Raw genomic sequence first — 7,639 nt, 5'->3', positions numbered from 1 at the left:
ATTTCTTTTTCAACTTGAGTTTTTTATATTATAATCTTCTCTCTTTAATTTCTCTGACTGAGTGTCCAATATAGCATTTTAAGAGACTGAAAATATATTTTTATATGGGCACTAATAGTAAGACCTTGTCATACTTTGCATCGTGCAGCTAAACATTGGGTAAGTAATATTCCAATTTGCCATATTTATGTCAAAGATTTCTCAATCAATTAAAGAAATGGATGTTACACATTGACCGGAACATAGAGTAGAAATTACACGCGACTTACTATTTGGATCAAGATATTAATTTGCACAATAATTAATTAACCGATCATCGTAAGAGTGCAAGTGACCAAACAATTGGATTATTCTTCTCAATGAAAGGGACCTCGAGTGCTATGAATATACATAAACATCACTACTCGTACTCTTCATAATTTAATGTACCAGAAACGTCAATTAATATATAGTTCATGTTAGGCCAAAATTTGTCTTAGGCATTGACCTTTTATAAAACCCTACTCTACGGATTCTAGAGTTTTGAAGGCTGAAAAAAGAAATGTTTGAGGTTCTTGTTTCAATACACAAATGAAATATTCGTGGAAGTTGCTATTACACCAAATACTAAACTGCATATGGCCATCTTTGGTCTTCCGTATCTCATCTTAGTCACCTATAATATTATTTGAGTTTAAATATATTTTTAGTCCCTCAAATTTTAGATAAATTTATTTTTAATCTCTCAAATTTAAAACTATTATTTTTAATTTCTACAATTTTTTAAAAATTTGTTTTAGTCCCACAGGTCACTAATAATATATTTAAAAGTGACTAATTAAGACAGTTATGTAATATCAATAAGATTTAATGTGATGTTTCTACTAATAAGGGTACCAATAGATAGATTTTATGTAATAATATTTGATAAATTTCTTAACAAAATTTGAATATAAGGATTAAAATAAGAATTTTTGAAATTATAGGGACTAAAAAAAATAATTTTAAATTTGAAGAATCAAAAATAAATTTATCCTAAATTTGAAGGACTAAAAACATATTTAAACCTATTATTTGAATTGTATAGGTACAAATTTAGCAATAATCTTTATATTATAATCCACCCTATGGAAAAAAGTTAAATACTATTATTTCTTCACTCACTATAAGAAATTTTGAAATTATAGACGACCAAAATCTATGGGTAATTCAAAAAATTAGTAGGTAACACTTTATTTTCGACGGATTACAGACGGACAATAATCTATCGATAAATTGCTCGTTTGAAACATTTACTGACAGATTATAATCCGTGAGTAACTTTCCGACAGAATTACCCACGAATTTATCTATGGGTAATTACCCATGAATGTATCCGTGGGTAATTACCCATGGATAAATATGTGGGTAATTTTTTCTGAAAACGGGATAGATGTGGTCTAGCATCACTATGAGGAGGGGGATCCTAACTAGGTTATCACCAAATATGTGGGTATTGTTGATAATATTTTTTAAAAATCATTTCAAAATTATATTAAATAACACACTTATTTAGTGCAACATCCCTCAAATATGATCTTTCAATAGCTATCCGTGGGTAATTACCTACAGATAAATCTGTGGGTATTGTTGATAATATTTTTAAAAAATCATTTCAAAATTGTATTAAATAACACCCTTATTTAATGCAGCATCCTTCATATCTGATCTTTCAGCGGCTCCACTCCACTACACTTCACACAATTCCTCGTTGGTCAGCACCTTTCACCGATCAGAACCCTCCGTGGGTAGTCCTTTTTTATATATCTATCTACTTTTAGGATCAAAGATTGACCCCACAAATCAACACAAGACTTTTCAGCATGCCTTGTCTTTCCTAAATTACTCAATTAATGTCAAACACGCTTAACTGTTATGTTCTTATGGAATAAGTTACCAAATAATAAATGCATCTTATTGGTATAAATAGTACAAATTAATTCTTTTAAGTTATTCTCAACTATACAATCTCATACTTGTATAATCCATAGATCCCTCTCATTCCAGTGTATTTCATAAGTTACAATATAATATAATATTACAATTTTTATGTAAATTAAAAAATACTAGTATTTTAGTCTGTGTATTTCATAAATGTATTATATATAATTAAAAGTTATAATAAATTATATAAAAATAAATATTATAATTAAATCAATAAACCATATTTAAAATTTGTATAAATATATATTAAATTAAAATTAGTAACTAATCAAATAATAATTAACTTTTATATATAAAGTACAAATATTTTTTTTGTCATAAATTTTTTAGAGACTTTTCTTTAACTATAAGAATTTTATATATTTTTAAATTTTTTTTTATCTAATTTAGTTTTTATTTATCATTATTATTTATAAATTAATTTTATTATTTTTAACATAAAATATTAATTAAAAAAATAATTACCCATGAATATATCCGTCAGTAATTACCCACGGATTTATCTGTCGGTAATTACCCACATATACGTTTGTTGGTAATTACCCATAAATATGTTTGTCGGTAATTACCCACGGATACATCCGTCGGTAATTAACGTTAATCTTTTTTTTTTAAAAAAGAAATCTATATTCATATTTAAAATATAAATAAATATATATTAAAATAAACTTAGTAACTAATCAAAGAATAATTAACTTCTATTTATAAAACACAAATGTCTATCCCGTGTCATAGGGTTTTTAGAGACTTTTCTTTGACTAGAAAAATTTTATATATTTTTTAACTTCTTATCTAATTTAATTTTTATTTATCATAATTTCTTATGAATTAATTTTATTATTTTTAACAAAATATTAATAAAAAATAATTATCCACGGATATATTTGTCAGTAATTACCCACAAATTTATTAGTCGGTAATTATCCACAGTGTGGGTAATTTCATGGGTATTGTTGATAACATTTTTAAAAAATCATTTCAAAATTATATTAAATAATAACCTTGTTTAGTGCAACACCCCTCAAATTTGACCTCTTAGTGACTTCACTCCAAAGTCCTTCATACTAACCTCAATCTTTTTTTCTTTTAAAAAAGAGTTATATACATACTTAAAATTTAAATAAATATATATTAAATTAAAATTAGTAACTAATCAAAGAATAATTAACTTAAATGTATAAGGCACAAATAAATGTATAAGGCACAAATGCCTTTCTTGTGCCATAATATTTTTAGAGACTTTTCTTTAACTAGAAGAATTTTATATATTTTTTAACTTCTTATCTAATTTAGTTTTTATTTATCATAATTACTTATGAATTAATTTTATTATTTTTAAAATAAATTATTAATAAAAAATAATTACCCACGGATACATCTGTCAGTAATAACGTCAAAAATTTTGTAGGTATTGTTGATAATATTTAAAAAAAAATACTTTTAAAATTGTATTAAATAACAATCTTGTTTTATTAAAAACAATATAGTTCAAAATTGGTAAAATTATTATAAATGTTAAGAAATTACCTTTGAATTTTATACTATCATGCATCAATATCATTTCACTAATTATAGATTTTTCAATTTAAATAAAAGTAACTATATATAATATTAAAATATATTGATAGTAAATTATTATTTTATACTATCATTTAATTATAAATTATATATATATAATAGTTGGTATGGAAAATTAATTAGCATGAGAAAATTAGTTAAGTATTTAAGAATTTAATTTGTTAATTTTTTTATCATTATATCTTTTAAAGTTACTGACGAACGTTTTTTTTTTTTTTTTTTTTTTTATTTTCTACATACAACGTTTTAGATAGATAATCCGTAAAAAAATCTGTCTGTAACATCATAATTTTCCCATAGAAAAAATCTGTGGGTAACATCTATTTGAAATTTTAGGATGGAAAAAATTCATAGGTAATATCTGTCGAAATCGTTTATGTTTCAGACGAACACATGTTCATCAAAAAACTCCATTGGTAATGAGTGTTTTTTTTTGTAGTGGCTAGTATTAATTGTATCTACTCATACAAGCTTACTTCAAACAAAGGTTATATATATATATATATATATATATATATATATATATATATATATATATATATATATATATATGTGTGTGTGTGTGTATGTATGTATGTATACATAGATAGATAGATAGATAGATAGTTAGATATAGAGAGAGAGAGAGGGGGGGAGAGAAAAGAGAGATCCACTTATTTTCAGAGGAAGTCTACTTGGACTTACTTCCCTCAATAATTCATGGTTCTACTTCAAATTTTAACGATTCAATCGTTGAATTAAAATTTTTTAATGCATAGATTAAATTTATAAACTTTTAAAAAATTTAAAAATTATTTGATACTTCATTTCATTAATTCAAATTGACGGATAATCATAAAAATATTTTATCCTTCAATTTGAATTAATGAAATTAAGTATTTAACATTTTTTCAATTTTTTTAAAAATTTTACAAACTTGATTTGTGACAAGAACTTTTAATTCAACAGTTAGATCATGCAAATTTAATGTAAAATATAAATCATTAAATAGAATAAATCTAAGTAAATTTACTCTTAGAATAAATAAATCTTTCTCTCCCTCTCTCTCTCTCACTCTCTCTCTCTATATATATACAATAAATTGTTTTCTCTAAAAATTTAAGAATAAGCTTTGGAATGTTCATTTCAAAAGAATCTTCCAAGGAAAATAGACGGCCAATCTAGGACTGGAACATGGTTATCTTTCTTTCTATTTAATGAGAAACTTTGGTACCCATTTATTTGAATTTTAACTTGACTTGGTGTAGAGTTGATAATAAACGAGACAAAATTAGATCAATTAATTAATTTGTTTACATAATATATTAAATGCTAAATATTTTTTTGTGATTTTTATTTTATTAAAAAAATTATTGTGATCTTTTATCTTTTAAAAAATTATATTAAACCTTTAATATTTAATTTTTAGATAATGTCTGTTGTCTATTTGAAGCAACTATCATTTTTTATTTGGGACACAATTTTAAATATTTTTTACCTTATTTAAGACATGAAACTTGTCATGTTAAATACACTTATATGAAAATTATATAACCTAACTAATATTTAAAAGAAAAAAGTCATAAACATGTTAAAAAAACATGTGTAAAGTAAGTCTCCCACATAATCAGAAGAAAAAAAATTGATATTAAATTTTCAATTTTATGGTTATTCGGAACTCACTTATTAGTTATTACACAATATTTAGTATGTATATAACTCTTTTTTAGATAATTATCATAGTAAATTTAATAAGACATATTTCACATCTTGAATTAGTTAAGAAAGTATTTAAAACTATATATTCTATAATAAAAAATATATTATTATTATTTTAAAAAAAATCACATTAACTCAATTGAATTAAAAGATCAAAATAAATTTTTAAAAGATAAAGAATTTAAATGATTTTTTTTGAATAAGATAAAAGATAAAAAAAATAGTATATTTTAGCCCTTGGTATATTATATAAAAAAATAAAACTAAATTGATATGATATTATTATTTCTTTATCAAGTTAAGTTGAAATTTAAATAAATGACTTTCAAAAAAATTTATTAAATAAAAAATAAAGATTAAGAATGGTCTTAAATCCGATCTAATATGATGAATCAATGAATCGAATCTAATTCAAATAAAAAAATAAATTGGTTCAAACTTTAGATCAATTCATGTTTAAAATTTAGAAATTCAATTAGTTTGGATAAGATCTTGAATTTTGATTTCTAGGAACCATATCAAATTGATACATCTGATTAATTTTATTACTATTATTATTATTATTATTATTATTATTATTATTATTATTATTATTATTATTATTATTTTGAGTTATCAAATTTGAGAAACTAGTAACAAATAAAGAAGTGATAAGTAGCTCATTCAACATTTTTTTGTTGTTTGAAACTTCTTCATTCATTTAATATTAAAGGATAAAATTGAAACTCAAACATTTTTGTTTACTTCATTATGAATATCTCTCATTCATGAAACATTAAGGTTTTATGGTGTTAATATTTATTACTTTTTAAAGTTTATAATTTTTAATATTTTAAATAGTACTTTGTAATGTTGATAAACATGTTTATAATATTAAATGTTTTTGTCTGTTAATGACATAAAAATGTAATTTTCAAGTTATCAAAAGTAATTTTTATTTTTTTACGGATAAATCTAATAAATCAATCTAATTCAAACTGAATATGGTTGAATTAGATTGGAGACTGAAAAAAAAATAAAATCAAACCAAACTAGTCTAACATAACTAAAGATGATTGATGGACCAAAATATGCTTCAAATTGAATCCATATAAAAAGATAAATAAGTTCCAGGAATAATCTTAAGGTTTATGATATATACACCTCTTTTTTTTCTATAAGTATACTTCTTTTTTTTAAAAATAATTAAAATTTATTTTTCTTTAATTTTATATTTTGTATTTTTTAATTTTACATCCACAATATTTAATTTAATATTTTTTTTTTCATATTTTCTCTCCTTTTTTTCAATTTTTACATGCACCCCCTTACTTTTCTTTCATCTCACCTATTTTGGTAGCATGTGAAAACTAAAAGAGAAAAAAAAGTATGTGAAAAAAAGAAGAAAGTAGCAAATTAAAAGTTAAAGATATAAAATTAGAATTAAAAAAAAAGTTATAATATTTTATAATTTTTTTTAAAAAAATAAAGAAGATGTACTTATTAAAAAAAGGATATATCATGAGTCTAATCTTAATCATTGATAGGCATAACGGCTTGTAGTATGGAGTGTTTATTTCAACTCACCCGTTGTAAGCCATCTCAGTTTTGGGCTTTTTCTTTTCTTTTGGCACACAATAGTTTTGGGTCTTTGAATAAGCCATTTACTACTACAACCTGATTATATACGGGCTAAAAACATAAGTAATTTAATCAACCCATTAGCCGATTACTTTTAATCATTTTTAGAAAGAAAATTAACAATTGATTTTTTTTTACTTTCACTTTATTTTTATTTTGTATTCCATAGTTTCAGTCCAAAAATTAAAAAAAAAAATCATTTTTTACAATGTAACTTAATCTAAATGATAAAAGTGAAGATAAAACTCCTTACATGTCATATAATCTATTGTACTAATTATATTTGTATTTGCGCTTTTAAGAATGTTTCATTTAAAATATTAAAAAAAAGATATTATTTTAATGCACTTTTAGGACAAAATTATTTTGAGTAAAAAAATTACACTCAATCAGAAATCATATCAGGTATAAAAATCAATACTTTACATAATGTGATTAAGTCATAGTGCATTTAAATTAAATTCTTAATATAATAAAAATACATTTTAATGTTAAATAAAATACATACTTTAATATAATCAAATAATTTTCTTAGGTATAAAATGCTTGTTATAATAATAAAAGTTTAATACAATATTGTAATGATAAATAATATAAAAATAAAATGATTAATAAAAATAAAAATGAGTGACAAATACTTAAATTCTCAATGACGACAATAAGTAATATTATTATAATACAACAAATTATAGCATTATAATATAAATAACTAAATAATTTGTTCAACTGCTAAAAACATTAAAATAAAATATCTAATAAAAATTAAAATTATTGAAAGGTC

This window comes from Cajanus cajan, chromosome 1 (assembly GCF_000230855.2).
Source record: "Cajanus cajan strain Asha chromosome 1, NIPB_CcT2T_4, whole genome shotgun sequence".
Taxonomy (NCBI): Eukaryota; Viridiplantae; Streptophyta; class Magnoliopsida; order Fabales; family Fabaceae; genus Cajanus; species Cajanus cajan.
This window is presented reverse-complemented; position numbering follows the sequence as displayed.